Source organism: Rattus norvegicus, chromosome X, assembly GCF_036323735.1.
Source record: "Rattus norvegicus strain BN/NHsdMcwi chromosome X, GRCr8, whole genome shotgun sequence".
In the NCBI taxonomy this organism is placed as follows: Eukaryota; Metazoa; Chordata; class Mammalia; order Rodentia; family Muridae; genus Rattus; species Rattus norvegicus.
In genome coordinates, this window is record NC_086039.1 from 113,035,312 (window position 1) to 113,055,380 (window position 20,069).

Consider the following 20,069-nt stretch of genomic DNA (forward strand, 5'->3'; position numbering starts at 1 on the left):
TATGAGGGTACTTCCCCATCCACCCACTCCTTCCTGCCTCCCCACCCTGGCATTCCTCTACACTGGAGCATCGAGCCTTCACAGGACCAATGGCCTCTCCTCCCATTGATGCCCTACAATGCCATCCTCTGCTACATATGTGCCTGAGCTATAGGTCCCTCCATGTGTACTCTTTGGTTGGTGGTTTAATCCCTGGGAGCTCTGGGGGATCTGGTTGATTGGTACTGTTCTTCCTATAGTATTTCTCTCTCCTTCAGCTCCTTCAGTCTTTGCCCTAACTCCTCCATTGGGTCCCCGCATTCAGTCTGATGTTTAAAGAATTAACTTTGCTTTTGTTGGGTTTTCTCTAATGTTAATTCAATTAACTGTTTTACTTATGCCATTCCAGTCTTTATTTTTTCCTTCTTTCTGCCTCTCTTAGGTTAGTTCCCTATTTATAAATTAGCTAATGAATTTGAGTTCCTTATAATTTTACAATATAAGTGTTATTTGGAGTATTGCTTTCCGTATATCACATAATTTTTTTTTTATCTTCATTGGTCTCTTGGGGGCATTTTAAATTTCCCCATATGATTTGTTCTTTTATTTACTTTTTGTTTATGTTGCATATATTTCCCAAATTTCCTATCACCTTTTTGTTATTAATTTTGATTCATGGGCTTGTTCTGTTGTCAGAGAAAATGCTATGTTTGTTTTCTGTCCTTTTCATTTAGTTGAGCCTTCTAACATACATATTATTGGGACAATGTTCCATATGAACTTAAGGAAGCTATTTGTTCTGCTTCAGTGGGTGGAGCAAGTCTTTAATCCCAGCATTTGAGAGAGAAAGAGGAGCAGGTTGATCTTTGTGATCTTGAGAACGTCCATGTCAATATAGTGAGTTCCAGGAAAGCCAGAGATATATAATGAGACCATACCTCGCAAACAAATAAAGAAATAAATAACACCCCCCAGCCTAGTTCATTTTACTGAACTTCACTAATGCTTTTGGCATTCATTACTATATTTACATTTACAGACACTGGCATCTCTCTAAGTTGAAGTTTGTGGCAACCATGCACTGAGACTAGATCAGCACCACTTTCTCCAAAGCACATGTTCACTTCATGTCTTTGTATCATATTTTCATGGTTCTTGCAGTACACTTACTATCTTTTTTATTGTTATCATATGTTCATGGTAATCTGGGATCAAAGATGCCTAATATTACTGTGACTGTTGATTTTGTGTATTGATTGAGTACATGTAGTATATGGTCTGATTACTCTATTGACCAACTAGTCTCTCATTTCTCTCTTTTGCATTTCCTAGGTTTGGTATAGAATTATCAAATTATGCCAATAAGCCCAATAATGGCATCTAAGTGTTCAAATGACATGAGTATCACTCAAAGGAAAAAAAACCCTACAAATGTTAAACCTAATGTGAAAGATTTGTTGAAAGCTGCAATAGAATCTGGATATAGTAATGCACGTGGCTAATTCTAGTACGCAAATAGCTGAGGCAGGAGAACTGCGTTATGAGTTTGAAATCAGGTATAAGAACGTAAGGTCCACTTAGGTTACACAGTGAATCACTATCTCATTCCTACCATAAAATCAGATATGATGCTACAATCTATAACCCTAGAATTTGGCCAAACAAAGCAGGATGATGCGAACAACCACCCTAGGCTATACAGTGAATTCAAGTGCAGCCTGGAGTACTCTAGGAGACCGAATTCAAAAATAAAGCAAAACAAAAGATAAACTCATTCCAAAGTTTTTGAACTGACATGAGATAAAAGCTGGAACTCTTGTGCCAAATAAGTAGTCACATTGTGTGTACAAAGAAAAAGTTCATAAATAAAATGAAAAGTACAGATCCAGTAAACTCATGCTTGATAGAGTGAAATAGTAGACAGGAGGTGTGGCGCACACCTTTAATCCCAACACTCAGGAGGAGACAGAAACAGGTAGATCCCAGAGTTCGAGTCCAGCCTGGTTTACAGAGCAATTTCAAGAATAGCCAAGCACGGTGGGAGAAAATGTTCCTAGTCTTCTAGAGAAACCAGTCCTGAAAAACCAAAACAACAAAAAAGGTAGTTGTTTTACTGCAAAGCAAAGTGGCTATAAATAACGAATAATGTGAACAATGTAGTATATTTTCTTTGAAAGCTAGAAAAAAAGTGATTTTAATATATGAAGATGGAGAATATTCTTATTTGGATATTATATTTATCAAATACGTCTCATAATGTTATGTAGTACCCAGTGTTAAGATTTTTATGTAGCATAATTTATAAGAGGAGGTCAAATAACAACCACAATAACAATGTGGTAGATATTAATTCCAACCAACACAGATCACTTTCTAGGGGTCAAGCTTTCAGTTGAGGAGGTACCTGCAAATGTGGTAGAAATAGCAACAAAGCTAAAATCCCACGGTAAAATTTTGGTGTAGATGAGGAACCGCTTCTTACAGATGAGCAAAGAACATAATTTACTGTAATGGAATTCAGTCCTGGTGAAGATGCTATACACACGGCTCCCACGACCGTGCAGAATTTGGAGTAGTATGTGAAGCTAGTCGACAAAGCTGAAGTTGAGTTTGTGAAGACTGTCTCCAAGGTTTGAAATTTCTCCCTTAAGTAGAATCAAATAGGATCACACACTGCAAAGAAATCTCCCTCAAAGGAATAGTTAATCGAGAGTGCATACTTTGTTGCTGTATGTTAAAATACCACCCCAGCAATAACAACACTGGTTTTTCATCGATCATAATCTGTAAGCATCAAGCATCATCTTCCACTAACAACAAAACATACTGATGTGTTAAAGGCTTGGGTAATCATTAGTGCTTTTAGTAATGAAGACTTTTTGAATTGAAATATATATATATATATATTTAGCTCATATATTTAAAAATTATTTATTCACTTTACATCCCAATATCAGCCTTCCCTGTCTTCCCAGTGCCCCCTCACATAGATCATTCCCCTTTCTACCTCCCCTCTCCTCTGTGTATTATTCCCTCAACCTACTTCCCCACCCTGCTAACCCCTAGCACATCAAGTCACTGCAGGACTAGGCACACTAAGGTTCATAGGCAAGTAACAGAGTCAGGGACAGCCCCTGCTCCAGTGGTTAAGGGACCCACATGAAGACCAAGCTGCACTTCTGAAATATATACGTTTTGAAAGATATGTTTCATGCACTCTCTAGATTACAGTAATCTATACATATCACTTTTATGTGCAGTCAAAAGCAAAACAATTCATGTGACTTGCTTTACTGTGCATTTTATTTTACTCCTCTAACTGAATCAGATTTTCAATATCTTGGGGGTCTGCTTGTATATCTTTTATATTCGACTTAGAGCATTTGTTCAAGTCCTTTATTTCCCCATTGGTTTTCATTCTGTTTTGTACATACTGAAAGTGGAACACTGATGTTTCCAACTATCTGTTACTATCTGGATACATATTTTCCCTTCAAACCTTGTTTTGTAGATATTTGTTCTCCATTGCCTGTATTTTTCAAGTTTTCTTGATGGTCAGATTTTCTTATACATATATATTGTATTTTCATCTTTTATGACTATTTTTATCACTTAAAGTTTATTTTATCCTGTGTTAGTATTTCCATTCAGGCTAAATTTTATTCACTATTTATATGGTGTATATTTATTATAACGTTTGGATCAAAATAGTACATACTTGAATCATGTTTTTAAAAGATGTTCTATTAATCTCTGCCTTTTAATTGGAAAACATTAGCAATTTGTATTTAAGTCAGTTATTGGTATGGAATAACTTATTGCTGCCAGGTGACTATTATTTTCTCTATATCATGTTTTTATTTTTTATAGCTTCTCCTTTTTGGTCATTTATATGTTATTGATTTATTCTTCTATGTATAATTCTCCTTAGTAAATAATCACTATGGGAAAGTATAAAGTGACTCTTTTCATATATAACAAAGAAATAGATCCTCCACTTCTTTATATGCCCACTTCCCAAAGTTCCCTTACAGACATGCAAATGAACCTCTTTAGTACCATCTCATACCTGGTCTTTTAAATGTTATATCATCAGTTAAAACCGAATGGTTTTAGTGTTTTTACATTCTAACACTCTAGTCTTAAATATAAGTGTAATGAGTTAAATGTAATTAGGACTTTTCTCATTCCAGATTTTTAGGCTTGAATTTTTTGTGGCCTTTCCCCTATTCCTTAGGTTGTGTATCCCATAAAGTCACTAAGGTCTATTGATAATTCTAAGTCACTTAGATTTGATGCTCTGTCTCTCTGTCTCTCTGTCTCTGTCTCTGTCTCTCTCTCTCTCTTTCCTTCCCTCCCTCCATTTCTACTATTACCTCCATTTCCATACGTAGATAATTATAAGAAATTTCTGAATAGTTTTTTCTTGACATTTTAATACTACTACCTTTGTCTTGAATATTGCCCCAAACCTACAAAATCTATATACTTCTTATCTGCACAGTACTCAATGTTCTAGAAAGTTGAAGAAGAAAGGCAATGGATTTGGAGATTCCAAGGAAGGAGAGTAGAAGCAAGGACATTCAAGGGCTCTATTATGCCACCGTGAGAGAGTACAAATATTTATTGACATGCTGGGAACTTTTACCTTCATGCTAAAAAAGTAACGGGATCTCATTGAAGAAGAGGCACTCGAAAAGAAAATGATGTTAGATAGATATAATTATAGAGAATGAATTGGAAAGGTAAAATAGAGGCAGAGAGATCAGTTAGGGTGGCCCTAAAATAATAAAGAAAAAAAAGCAGTAAGTGCCTTCTAAGATAGTAGAGACAGTTGAGATACAAAGAAGATGACTGAATCATGGAGTCGGTTTGAAACAGAGTTAGCCAAACTTAATGGTGAATTCTGGAGTGATGTACGAAAGGTGACTTCCAAGTTTCTGGCTTGAACCAGTAGGTGAATCATGATACTGTTTCAGTTATGTGCATAAATTAGTGGATATGCATATTTCAGAGATGGGATGTGAGTTCTGCTTAGGAGATGGAAAATTATGGCTTTGAGACATCCAAAGGGAGAAGAAAGAGAGTTGGGCATATGTCTCAAGCTCAGTAGTGAGGTCAAGGTCAATAGCAAGATTTGGAAGTTGTCAGCATACAAATGTTATTTAAAGCCATACATTAGAATGATATCACCTAGGGAGAGAGTATAAATAGAAGAGAGATGAATTGTGAAGGATGAGCTCGGATGCTTAAAGCTCAAGGCCTTAAGTAAAGGCCATCAAAGGCAACTGGGAATACTGGAGTGAGGTCAATGAGAATAGACTGAAATCCAGACAGGAACTGAGGAGGGTATGGCCCAGGAAAAATATCTCCAAGAAGGAAGAATTAACAGCACTACATTTTGATAAGAAGTTTAGTGAAATAAGGGTAAAATGTAGCCACTTGTGTAATCAATGTCATTGATTCTTTGATTTTAGTGACAACATCTGATATTGACCAATGAACTGTAGATAAGGAGATGGAAAGAGTTAGTGTGTGGATAGCTTGTTTAGACGGCAGACAAGATGAATTCGTGAATCCAGCAGGGTTGGCCCTAAAATAATACAGGAAAAAAAACCCAAAAGTGGCTTCTAAGACAGTGATGGCTGAGATACAAGTCAGGGTAGTTGGGATTTTTGTTCATAGTGAGAGTACTTTGAGGTGTTTAAATGCAGACAACATAATCAGTAGGGAAGGTAAGGAGATGAGAGCAGATAATCTACAGAGTGAGGCCCCAAAAATTCAATATTGGCGTTAGATATGAGAGAAGGGCAGAGGAATCCTTTTCTTAGTAAAACATGCAAGAAGCAAAATGTATTAGTGTGAATTCAGGAAAGTTGCAGGTTTCATGGTGTATAACTGTAGCAGTATACTTACGACCTTTTAATATTTTCTGGGGAGATTTAGAAGAGATTATTCCTGAGGAGGTAGACTCTGAAGATTTAGAGATTGTTTTTTATAAAAGCAGTTGGGTGTGTGGCTCAAGATTTATTTATTTTTGTAGTATTTTAAGACTGGTTTGCTTACATGGATATACGTGTACTGCATGAGTGCAATGCCTATGGTGGCCAGAAGAGGGCAAGAGAAGCCCAGGAAGTGGAGTTGGAGATGGTTGTAAGCCGCACTGTGAATTCTGGGAAACAAACCAAGGTCCTCCGCAAGAGCAGTAAGTGCTCTCAACTACTGAGCCATATCCCCAGAGTTAGAGCTTTTGAAGAGATGGGAGAAAAATAATGTGTGTGAGAGACCCAGTCAAATGTTGATGGTATTCCTTTCAATATTTCTCAGGTGAGGGAAAAAGAGGATGCTTAATTTCAGAAGTTTCTAGATGAGTGTGACGGGAGCTTAGCCAAAGGAAGTCGAGGGTGTGGGTAGAGTGAACACAGAGGAGTTATTGGTTCAAATGAAGTTATTATCTCGAGAAAAATAGAAACAGGTTAGAATTAGGAATGTTAGAGAAGCAACAGCAACTGATATAAAAATCAAGTATGTGTTAGTGAGAGGAGGTGAAATAGTCTTCCCCAGGGAAAGAAGCCTCGATTGCTTGTGTACTCGAAAATAGCCAGCCCAAAAGCGCAGACATAGAAATAACACGACATAGAACAAACAGTTAATGATAAAAGAGGCATGAACTTGAAGGAGAATAAGGAGTGGGTTCCATGGGAGGGCTTGAAGCGAGGAAAGGGAAATGATGTAATTTTATTATAATCTCAGAGAATAATAATATTTGAGAAGAGTCATGGCTGAAGTACAGCCACTGAGGAAGGGATATTTAGAAATAAAATGCAAGGCTCAGTATGTTGGCTGGAAAACAAATCCATATTACCATGGAAGTTGCCAAATGATGGTAGGAGTTAGTGAGTAGAGGAAGACAAATACTTCACGTTTGTAAGTGAGGTCAGAAGATATAGAGGAAGTGAGAACATCCTGGGAGATTGAAGGATAAGAGGAACAATACAGATAGAAAGGCCATTAAGTCAAGTGCCATGACTTTTTAAATGGTCAGAGGTTGGATGGAATCTGGATTCTAAATGAACTGAACATTCACTCTGGCACAAGTCAACACTGTCAGTGCCTCAGGTTTTTCAACCTGTAAAATGGATGTGAAAGTCACCTACACCATGATCTTTTAGGAAGATTAAATGCGTTGATAGTTGATGAGTACTTAGAGTCGTACAGGACCACAGTCCACTGTAAATGCCAGGCAAGTATCAACTTTAATCTGGTGATTTGATATAAAGAAATTTGCGAATTCCATTTTGATTATACTCAAATAGGTCTTAAGCAGCTATAGTCATCTCATTGGTCAGTTTCGTAAGCTTGATTTCTGTCACATGCAGTGTAACCGATGATGATCAAAGATCTGCTGATTACATCTGTTTTGACATACTCAGAGGTAGCTAGGTTGCCAGTACGGAAAGGATGCTTTCTGAGGCCTGTCTTCCTTGAGCAAGAAATTGGTAGGGAACAGATCAGTGTGTCCTCAAACTGTGTATTGGAAGTAATACTTGGTTTATAAGCAAAGTTGCCTGACAGATTTGCCAACATCCTCACAGGCATATTAAACAATTCCTATTGGGAAGTCTCAGACTACTTAGCCATTCCTACACTATGAGGATAGTGTGATGTATAGCAAAAGAAGCAAGCAAGCAGACAAACAGTGTTGGATAGGAAGGAAGGAGGGAGCATCTCCTGCTGGATGCTTGCTGCTTATCTAGCGGGGATGATTGACAGGTTTTTGAAACTTTTGGGGAAAAGGGACTCAGAGGAGCAAGTGACTAGGGAATGGGTCTTGAAGTTTATAAACCGACCCTTTGGATACATTTTGTTCTTCCAAAATGTAAGGGGGTAAGGAGACCGAGTGTCATGTCCCAAATCTAATTAGAACCTTCTGGCATTACACTGCTCTACTACATGAGTCTTTTATTCTCTCAAATCATGAACCAAAAATGAATCCTTCCTTAAATTTCTTATCGACAGGCATTTGGTCAATAGTGATATATTCCTGCCCTGAAGAAGGTACTCTGTGAAGAATCAAAGCAACCTTAGAAGGTATGGTTGGAGCGTGGATGCCATTGTGATTTGATATTTAGGGCATACTTCAAAGTAAGCATTTGTTCGCCATTGCTCCTGACAGATGCCAGTGTCAAATGATTCCAATAATAGAGCAACAGACTGTGAACTAGAAGAGGTCTTGAACATGGAGGTATGCGTTGATGCGAAAGGTTTTACAGTTGACTCAGGGTTTTACACTGTCCTTGATTAACGAGGGGCAGGAGCTCTGAAACAAAAATAATTTAGGTATCCTTATTTGTACTTTTTAAAAATAAAGATGCATTTGTGTGTGTGTGTGTGTGTGCGTGCGTGTGCGAGAGAGAGAGAGAGAGAGAGAGAGAGAGAGAGAGAGAGAGAGAGAGAGAGAGAGAGAGAGAGAGAATGCACATGTGTGGGTATAGAGATGAGGAAATGATGTCAGGTACCCTGCACATGGAATTTTAGGTGACTGTGAGCTACCTGATGTAGGTTCTGGGAGGTGAACTTGGATCCTCTGTAAGAGCAGTACAAGCTGCCAAACACTCAGTCAATCCTCTCCATATGCACACACGCGCGCGCGCGCGCGCACACACACACACACACACACACACACACACACACACACACACACACTTTCAGCCCTCACTCATTAAAAATGTAGGCAAGTACTGTGGTTTATTGGAGAAGAACCCAAGATCTCTGTCATGGAATGTGCAGTGTAGTCAGTGGGTAAAGGAAAAGGGAATATATGGCAATATGTTCAATTAAAAGAAGCATGGCTATTAATTTAAGACAATGAATTATTCATTTTTAACTACTAAGATGACACAAATCTTTATTGGAAAACAAATAAAGTTTTATTAACAAAATATGATATATATCTCATTCCATAATATTGAAAATTAATTATTAATTATTTTATACAATCTCAGATAAGGTATAGTAAATGTCATAAATACTTTTGGCCCATTTTAGGGACATATTTTAATAAGAATGAGTACCTTAAGACAAATGTGGAAATGGAGAATTTTAAGCATTAATCTCAGATAGGCTAAGTATACAGAGAGCCAAGATCCTTTCATTTAATCTGATTCTGCCTATTAGTCTTTTATTGAGGTAGACACTGCTAGATTTAATAATAACTTGTGCAATTATGGGTTTTCTTAGAGTTTATTCCATATAGGAGGGGAATGGGCACTGATCAAGAGACTAATAATGTTAATATTCTATCAACAGTGTTAGCAAGTTATTATTATTATTATTATTATATTACTATTATTATTTTCTATTCTTCTCTCATTCTGACTGCAGTTTCCCCTTCCTCCTCTTCTTCCAGTACCACTCCCAACCTCCCTTCTCTATGAGACCTAGTTCTCCATTTCCCTTCAGAGAAGAGCAGGCCTCCCAGGGATATCAGCTGAATATGCATAACAAGTTACAATAAGGCCAGGCACAAGCCCTCATATCAAGTCATGTCAAGGCAACCCAATAGGAGGAAAGGGGTTGCAAAAGCAGCAAAAGAGTCCCAGACACCCCTACTCCCAGTACTCCCATTGTTAGGAGTCTCACAAGAATGCCAAGCTACACAGCCATATCATATAAGCAGAGGACCTAGGTCAGACCTATACAGCCTCCCTCATTTTTGCTTTTGTCTCTGTGAGTCTCTATGAGCTCTGCTTAGTTGATTCTCTGGGCTCTGTTCTTTGGATGTCCTTGACCCCTCTGGTTTCTACAGTCCTTCTTCCTCTTCTGTGGGATTCCCTGAGCTCTGCTTAATGTTTGGCAATGGGTCTTTGCATCTGCTCCTATCAGTTGCTGGATGGAGCCTCTCTGATGATAATTATATTAGGTTCCAGTCGACCAGTATAGCAGAATATCATTAGGATCATTTCAGGGACTTTTTGCCAGTTGTGTTTGGTCTATTATAGTTGTCTGAGCTGTCCAGCCTCTCATTCCTGGTCCTCTAGGTAGTGTTGGGCCTGGGCTCCCCTGAAGGCATTGACCTCAAGTTGGACCAGTCAGTGGTTGGGCAACCCCACAAATTCAGTGTCACCTTTATCCCAGCACACCTTGCATTCAGGACAAATTTAGGTTGAAGATTTTAATGGCTAGGTTGGTGTCCTGACTCCTCCACTGGAAGTCTTTCCTAGTCATAGAAGATGGTTGGTTCAGACTCCATATACCCCAATTACTAGGAGTCTTAGTTAGGATCGCCCTCATAGATTCTAGGAAGTTTCCACTGCACTAGCTTTCAACCTAGTTCCCCAAGTGCTGTCCCCCAATTCCAGTTGTCTCTCCTTCTATCCCTTCTTATATCTGATCCCTCCCATTCCCACCTCCATTAGCTCCCAGACCACCTGTGAAATCTATTTCCCCTTCCTACAGAGATCTATGAGTTCTCTCTTTCTTGAAAAAGATTTATTTATTTTATGTATGTGAGTACATTGTAGCTGTCTTCAGACACACCAGAAAAGAACATAAGATCCTACAACAGATGGTTGTGAGCCACCATGTGGTTGCTGGGAATTGAACTCAAGACCTCTGGAAGAGCAGACAGTGCTCTTGACGGCTGAGCCATCTCTCCAGCCCTTGAGTCCTCTCTTGAGCCATTCTTGTTGCTTAACCTCTCTGGGTCTACAAATTATAACACTATTATCTTTTACTTTATAGATAATATCCATTTATAAGTGAGTACATACCATGTTTGTCTTTCTGAGCATGAGTTACCCCAGTCAGGATGTTTTTTTCCTAGTTCCATCTATTTGCCTGCAAATTTCATGTTGTCATTTTTAACAGCCGAATAATCCTCCATTATGTAATTGTACCACATTTTTGTTACCCATTCTTTGATTGAGGAACATCTAGGCTTTTCCCAGGTTCTCTCTATTACAAATAAAGCTGCAAAAATATCGAAGTATTACTGCTTGCAGACAGGAGTCTAGCAGGACTATCCTCTCAGAGGCTCTACCTAGCACCTGACTCAAACAGATGCAGACACCCACACCCAAACAGCAATGGAGCCTGGGGACTCTTTTGGAAGAGTAGGGGGAAGTACTGTCCCTGAAGGAGATAAAGTCTACTGGAAGACAGACAGAGTCAACTAACCTGGACTCTTTTTTTTAAATTTTTTTTTATTTTTTATTTTTTATTAACTTGAGTATTTCTTATATACATTTCGAGTGTTATTCTTTTTCCCGGTTTCCGGGCAAACATCCCCCTAATCCCTCCCCTTCCCCTCCTTTATGGGTGTTCCCCTCCCCATCCTCCCCCCATTGCCACCCTCCCCCCAACAATCTAGTTCACTGGGGGTTCAGTCTTAGCAGGACCCAGGGCTTCCCCTTCCACTGGTGATCTTACTAGGATATTCATTGCTACCTATGAGGTCAGAGTCCAGGGTCAGTCCATGTATAGTCTTTAGGTAGTGGCTTAGTCCCTGGAAGCTCTGGTTGCTTGGCATTGTTGTACATATGGGGTCTCGAGCCCCTTCAAGCTCTTCCAGTTCTTTCCCTGATTCCTTCAATGGGGGTTCTATTCTCAGTTCAGTGGTTTGCTGCTGGCATTCGCCTCTGTATTTGCTGTATTCTGGCTGTGTCTCTCAGGAGCAATCTACATCCGGCTCCTGTCGGTCTGCACTTCTTTGCTTCATCCATCTTGTCTAATTGGGTGGCTGTACATGTATGGGCCACATGTGGGGCAGGCTCTGAATCTAACCTGGACTCTTGCGGCTCTCAGATTGAAACACCAACCAAAGTGCGGACCTAGGCTTCCTAACTCATATGAAGCAGATGCGCAGTTTGGTCTTCATGTAGGTCTTGAGCAACTTGAGCTGGTGCTATCCCAAAAGCGGTTGCCTGTATGTGGGATATGTTTTTCTAGTTGGACTGCCTTGTCTGACCTCAGTGGGAGATGATGTGCCTAGTTTGGGAGAGACTTGATGTGCTAGGGTTGGGGGACATTCAGAGGGGTCCCTACCCTGTCAGAAGAGGGAGTGACCAGGAGAGGGGCAGTCAACATGATGTAAAGTGAACAACAAAACAACAACAACAACAACAACAACAACAACAACAACAACAACAACAACAGCAGCAGCAGCAACAACAGCAACAAATAAAAGGTGCCATGAACATAGTTGAGCAAGTGTCCTTGTGGTAGGATGGAGCATTCTCAGGGTATACAGCTAGGAGTGTTATAGCTGGGTCTTGAGGTCGATCGATTTCCAAATTTCTGAGAAACCATCATATTGATTTCCAAAGTGGCTGTACAAGTTTACATACCCACCAGGAGTGCATCCTCACCTGCATGAGCTGTCAACTGTGTTTTTAGTCTTAGCCATTCTGACAAGTGTGATATGGAATCTCAAAGTCGTTTTTTATTTGCATTTTTTTCTGCTGGCTAAGGATATTGAACACTCAATGTTTCTTAGTTATTTGAGATTCCTCTGTTGAGAATTCTGTTAGCTCTGGATCCCATTTTTAATTGGCTTAATTGGTTTATTGGTGTCTAACTTTTTGAATTCTTTATATATTTTGGATTTTAGCCCTTTATCAAATGTAGGGTTGGTGATGATCTTTGCCAAATCTGTAGGTTGCTGTTTTGTCCTATGAACAATGTTCTTTACCTTACAGAAGCTTTTCAGTTTTAGAGGTCCCATTTATCAATTGTTGATCTTAGTGCCTGTGCTATTGGTGTTAGTAATTGAATTTTTATTAATTAATTTATTTACTTTACATCTAGATCACAACTTCTCTTTGCTGCCCCAACCCCTTCCCTTTCCCCTCAGAAAATGAGAGGCCTTTCATGGATATCAACCCACATTGATATAACAAATGCAGAAGTGCATCTTCTTCTACTGAGGCTAGACAAGGCAGTCCAGTTAGGGGAAAGGGATCAGAGTCATAGAAAGAACAAGTTCGAGCTGTTAGAAGTCCCACGTAAAGACCAAGCTGCACATTTTTTATATATGTGTAGGGGAACTAGGTCTGGTACATGAGTGTTCTCTGGATGGCAGTTAATTCTCTCTCAGCCCCTTTGGGCCCCATGTTAGTTGATTCTGTAGATTTTCCTGTGGTATCCTTACCCTCTCTGGTTCCTTCAATCCTTCTTCCTCACTTCAATAAGATTCTGCAAACTCTGCCTGATGTTTGGCTGTGGGTCTCTGTATCTATTTCCACCAGATGCTGGATGAAGCCTTTCTGAAAGCAGTTATGTTAGGCAAGGATAGCAGAATATCATTAATATTGTCAGACGTGGGCTCTCTCTCACGGCATGGGTCTCAAGATGGTTGTTTTTTGGTTGATTGATTAATTGATTAATTAATTGACTGATTCTTAACTGTGCCAGTTAGGGATGCTTTCAGGAAATAGGACATTTTTCCTGGGATTTGACTGATGAATATTACTGCGACGTAAAAAGAAAAACTGTAAGGGTGATAGTCTATTCAAAGGAAACACATGCCAACTAATGAAACTGTGAAAAGATGTACAACCAGCACGTTTTCTAGTGGTTTGGGAAATGTACTGTTCTTAGGGCATAGATATTATGTGAGGGAGGTGTGGTGGCTTTGAGATTCACAATGCATTTCTTCAAGAAAGGTACAAAGAAGTTTAATAAAAAGGAATCAGTGGAGATTTTGAAGCAAAGTGGATATGTGATCTAATGTGTTTCAAATGGGTAACTTTCTGAAAGACATTATTAGAGGTAAAGTAGAAGTCTTTGGAATAATCCAAAGTCAATGTGATAGATCCCTGTAGCTAGTGGTTAAGTTCTAGACTAGCATGCACAGGGTTTCAACAACAGCATTAGGGAAAAAGGCATTGAGGTACCTGAACATTATAATATATTAGCTAGGACACAGTTTAGGAGATATTTGTGATGTAGGCTTGGCTAGCTAATAGTTAAGCAGGAATTAAAAGAAGGATGTTTTTGAGGTAGGCTGTGTAAACATTAACTAAAGGAAGCAGATTTAAAGGACACACTATCCATTCAGTTTTGACGGAGCTGTGGAACATTCAGCTTACAAGTCAGAAATGTGCTCTGAGCTTCTGGAAGAATGCCAGAAGAAAATTGTATCTTGTAAAACAAGAGTGTGAAATGTTCTAGAAAGATGTTTAATAATGATTGAAAATCGTACCTTGGAATTTAGCAACAAAAGGACATTAACAAGGACAATTTCATTGCAATGATGTGAACATGAAAGAGGCTGTCGTGTATTTCAAAGTTTGATTTTGAATCTTTTCCTAGTCTACGAATACACAGTGTGAGCTCTCAGTGAAATTAGATCGCAACAGTAAACAATAACTCCCTATCAGCTGTGTGAGCATGAGAGGAAATGACTTACAGTTTATACTGGGCTGTGGTAAGTTATGATGATATATAGGTGGTATTAAATATATTTTTTACTTACAGTTTTTCAATTTATGATGGTTTTATGCAATCATAACACCATTAGATGTTGAGGGTCATCTGTAGCATTTTATGGTCTGTACTGGCTTTTCCAATTCCAACCAATCAAATGTATACTCTGGTAGGAAGAAGAGGAAAATGAGCTTCCAGTTCCGGACCAACATGTTTCTCAGCAGCCAGAATCTAGTTGAATGGTAACCACAGGGAGGCTGGGATATACTTTTTTATGTTGCGTGGTTAACAAACCCATTTAATAACCAGGCAGATTTCTGTTTCTAAGAAAAATACAACAGCTTTTTGGGTTCATAAGTAGCAGGTTCTATAGTATAAATTCTAAAAAACAGGTAGAAAGAAACAGGTCAATTTAATAATATAATTAATAATTTAACTCTATGAAAATACCTATATCTGAAAATTTTTATATTGCAAGATTAATGGTTTAACTAAATGCTCACAAAACATTGGAAAATACTGTATCTTTAATACCATGAAGGAAAATGCATTATAAATTAAGAATTTAGGTCATAATTTCATTTTTATTGGATATTTTATTTACATTTCAAATGTTATTTCCTTTCCTGGTTTCCTGTCAATAGGCACTCTATCCCATCCCCCACTCCTTCTAACCATGCCCCCTTCCTGCCTCTCTGGCCTGACATTTCCCTATACTGGGTGGTCCAGCTTTGGCAGGACCAAGATCTTCTCCTCTAATTGGGGCCCAACAAGGCAGTCTGTTACATAGGTCACAATCTCATAATATATGGTCATGGCTCAATGAGTCCACAGGTAAATGACCCAGTTAAACCATGTGCAATGTAGCAAATATATCAGGCTAAATGATTTGGAGTCAAGGATAAAATCAAAACTTCAATGATAAGTTCTTTTGTGGGAATGATGAATGAAGCATAATAATAGTTTAAGGAATAAATAGTGCCTAATTAAAAACCAAATTCATATATTTTTGCCAAAGTAGCAAAGAAGGGAAAAGTGAATTATGAAGGTAGATACAGAAGCATTATAAAAGATGGAGGAAGGAAAGTAAAAGAAAAGGATGAAATACAAGAAACACACACACAGAGAGAAATAAATACAAGACAAAATGAAGCATACGTGATGAAACTGTGGTCATAGTAATTAAGAATATAAAAGGAAAGACTAGATAAGAAAGACTGCACATTAGAAGTGTTTGAGACAGAGACTCCCAATATCCGTTCGAACTCCTGATCTCGGAGGTAGACCTTATTTAAATAGGGTCTTTGCGGATATAATTTAGCTAGGGTGACATCATCCTGGATTAGGGTGAGCCCCTAAATACTATGACAATATCCTTATAAATCTAGAGGAATAGGGACAAAGGCCACTGGAAGATTATGGTAGGAAGTGGAGTTATGCTGACACAAAGTTCCAGGAGACCTCAGAGGATGGAAAGCAATAATCAACTTCCCCCTCCTTTTCAGGGAACCATGGCCCTGTAGCCTCTAAATACTACAAAACTTAGAGAATAAGTTGATGTGGCTTTAAGTATCCCACTTTACTGTGTTTTTTATGGCAGACCTAGGAAACTAATTCAACAATAAATGAAGGCTATATTTTTGGGTCTGTTTTATTCTGCACATTTACAGATTTAATTACTCTCATCATTGCAACAGTACGGTGAAGAAACTGTTGAAGTAGGTTCCATTTTAAATTCTGAATTTCTGAGAATTTAAGTAAATTGGCAAAGAAATAATTCAAACCTAGGTAGACTTACTTCAGGGCCTGCCGAGCAAATAATCATGTTCTGCTTCTCCTTCTGGAAAGCATACCAGATTTAAAGTGACAGAAAATGAAAGTGTGATAAATCTAAAATTATGTGAAAATTATGAACAAAACAAATCAGGGAAGAAAGAACATTGATAACTACAAAATACTTGGATTTGCTGGATATCTTATAATCCCAATACTCAGGAAGCTAAAGCAGGGGTACTTGGAATTCCAGGACAGCCCAAGCTATAGAGCAAGAAAGAACCTGTCTCAAGAGATAAAAACAAAACTTATTAAATAACTTTCAAATCTTCCAACCAGAAAAATATAGAAATAATACATTCTACACATAAGTTTATTTTTCTGAATATTTACAGTATAGATACTTTCTGGGAGATTTTATTTTTTCATAAATAACAGATACTTCTTACTTTTGAAAATGATTCTAGTTCTAAAAATTGTATATGACAAAGATAAATTGTAGAAGTAACTTTTATTTCCTTAGATGAAGGGAAGAGATGAGCGTCATACCCAAGAGCACTTTCTTCTCCATTTTAACTATCCCTAGACCTCGGCCTGGAACCTTTTAGCCCCTGTGCAATCTAATCTTCCAAGCTGACTGATTCAATCTGGGTTTCCTCAGGTTCCGACTTAATTGCTCTGCTTGGTCTCATAATAACATTGACAATCTATTGTAATCTTCTGTCTCCTTTTCCTTTTCTGCTTCGTTCTGTGTCCGCCTGTAATCTATCTCTGTAAAACTGTCCCTCTGACTTGCATGGAACCGCATCAACTCATGAAGGAACTCAATTCCACTGACAAAATGGAACTCCACTGTACTGACCTCGACTGACTGAACTCATTCAACTCATTGCTCTCTCACTGCACTTCTCTTAAGTAGCCTCTCATTCCTGTGCTGCTCTCATGAGAGTTGAGTGTATCCTATCTCTGACTCATTCTGTCCAATCTTTCTCTGATTGGTCAATTTGGCTGCCCCTCAATTAGTCATCACGTTCAAACATGATTGTTTCCATCTATAAGCCAAGTTTACCTTACTTATTTGGTATTAAATGTGTATGTTAAGGGCATGTCTGTATTCCAGTCAGATCACACAGACCTTTGGAAGTGATCACTTGCCAGATCAGCCATGTTGCTGGATCAAAATTCCTCTACAGAAAACATCAATTGTGAATATGGATTTAAAATTTTGAGTAATGTGCCATACAGATGAATGTAACAGTGATGGAAAGAATAATATTCTCTGACCCAGAAGGACACAGTTCAAGAATGCATGGCTGGTTTGCTAGAGGATCTTTTATTTTTAATTTTTCAAAATTTACACATAAAATTAAATTTACTAAGAATAACATGATGTTTGGGAATATATATCTACATGTACTGTGGAGTGGCTGAATCCCACACTTATAATTTTATGTTGAGAACATCTAAAATCTACTCTGTAATAATTTATTAAGAATACAGTGTACTGTTAACTATAGTCCCTGTGTTGCATGTCTCTCGAGTTATTTGGAATTTCCCCAACCAGCTCTCTACCACCAGGTAATGGTACTCATCTTCTGTTTCATTACCCTTTTTCTTCTTCTATTCTACATTCTTCTTTCTGTTACTGTGCATCTGGGAGGTCAAATATTTTAAGTTCAGACTCCATTTTAGAGAACCTGACCTAAGTTTGAACTCAGGTAAACTAACAGGCTGGTACCTAGTATTAGTTTCCAAGTTACCCACCAACAAAACCTGAACCTAGCTTCAGACTCCAAGCTCATCTCCGGCAAGACCGTAATCTCCAGCTACATCCCCAACAAGACCAGCATCTTCAGATTATTACTCCAACAGCTCTGCATCCCCAGGTTACAAGCCTGCCCCCCTGCCTAAGAAACACCAATGCAGAGGGGTGCAGAAATTAAGTTTATGATATGACTCCCAGCACCAGTAAATTATATTAAAGGCCACAGTAGCTTCCCAATTAGATGCTTACACACTTAAACCCCTTGCTTGCTGCTTACTATATAAAGCCTTGCTCCAAGATATATTTTGATGTCCCCCACCACAAAAACTGTCCTGTGTGACAGTGGTGTGCTGTGGGTGGGGAGGGGTGACCTAGCTCCAATAGAATAAAGACCCTACTGTGAGTTGCATCGGATCAACTCCTGTCTGTTTTTGGGAATCATTAACACTTCCCTGGCACTACACATCCAATTTTCCAGTTACTTTTTGAAGGTGCTTTTTTCCAGTATGTACTTTTGGTATCTTTGTAGAATATCAGCTAGTTGTTCTTATACTCACAGAAGTTTGCGTCTTCCATTTTGTTTTATTAAACTACGTGTTAGTGTTTGTGCCAGTATCAAACTGTTTTTTTTATTACCATGGCTATAGTAGCTTGAAATCTACAGTAATTGCTCCAGGATTGCTTTGACTGTCTGGGGTCTGGGTTTGTTTGTTTTGGATCTATGTACATTGATTGGTTAAATTTATTTGGTCATTTCACGAATGCATGCAGTACGTTCTATTTGTGCTCACTGCACCTCATCTTATTTCCCTCTCATCCTTGTCCATCTCTCTCCTTTCTCCATGTCCGTTTCTCACGTTCACACATTTTTGCTTTCCTTTCCAAACCACTGATTTTAAAGAGGACCATCTGTGCCATCACAGGTTTTGAAGCACCCATTTAAACCTGTCGGCTCCACCAATTATATACACTAGCTGAAGATTCTTGACTCTATGTTCACCAAAGATGTTGTTATGTTTTTAATTACCTATTTCTACTTTTATTATCAGAGAAACACAATGCTAGGCTTATGAAATGACTTTGGGACTCTTTTTTTTTTCATTTAAAGAGACTTTGAGACCTTGGTGCCAGCTCTTTAAATGTGAGGCTGTCAAAGGCTTTTCTTGGACAGGACTCTTTTTTATTAGTGATTAAATCTTGATCATTGGACTGTTCATTTTCCAGTTTGTTGTTATTCAATCCAGGCAGGTTTACCTGAATAGAAATGCACTGTGCTCCTTTCAGATTAGTCTTTTTGTTTGCTTAAAACCTTCACACCAGTGATCCTTTATACATTTTATCTGTCCTTTAATCTACTTTTCAATTTCTTCAGCAAGCCATCAGTTGTCCAGCAATATACTGTTTAGTTTCTATATACTTCAGGATTTCTCAAAGCTCTACCCTGTTAAGGTTGTCCACTTTTATATAATTGTGGTCAGAAAATATATTTAATACTTTGAGTTCTCTTAAGTCTGTTCAGATATGGTGAACTACCACAGAATCTGCCCTAGGCTATGTTTCATGGACGCTTGAGAAGAGTGCATATCACACAATTTGGGGGTAGCATGCTGCATTTGGTGTAGCTAAAGTATAGTTTAAATTCTCTATTTCTATAACAATTTTGTACCTGTGTACTATGCATATTGATGAAATTAGGGTAGTAATGTTTCTGATGATTATATCATGGATGTCTATCTCTTCATTGCAAACTATTGTCATTTCTTTTATCTATTAGTAAACTTTATTTCACTTTAATAAGTTTAATACCTTCAATTGATATGCATTTTTATAAATAGTTTTTTGACTTAATAACTGTTTTTGTATAAGATTTTTAAACCTACTTATTTTGGTTTTAATTTATGTGTGTGTGTGTGTGTGTGTGTGTGTGTGTGTGTGTGTGTGTGTGATTAAAATTTCATGTTCAACTCATGTTTTGGCAAGCATACTAGTAATACAGCTATTACTAGAAGACACAGTTTCATAGCAAATTTTCTAATGCTCCCATTCTTAGAATCTTTCCACCTACTCTTTCACCAAGTTTCCTGAGTCTCATTGTGGGATTTGTTTTGTTGGTGTATCCATTGGG

The 20,069-nt window shown here is 38.3% G+C and overlaps 1 protein-coding gene across 26 annotated transcripts in view; it reads left to right on the forward strand.

Annotated features, from left to right (window-relative positions):
• Positions 1-20,069, forward strand: part of Rtl4 (retrotransposon Gag like 4) — a 410,686-nt gene that overhangs the window by 7,615 nt on the left and 383,002 nt on the right. For 5 of the 26 annotated variants that reach the window (XM_063280474.1, XM_063280483.1, XM_063280490.1 and 2 more), the window contains exon 3: positions 7,999-8,070. The exons of the other annotated variants lie outside the window; for them this stretch is intronic. The gene's annotated coding sequence lies outside the window, so the exon portion shown is untranslated. The remainder of the gene's footprint in view (positions 1-7,998; positions 8,071-20,069) is intronic. 26 annotated transcript variants of the gene reach the window in all.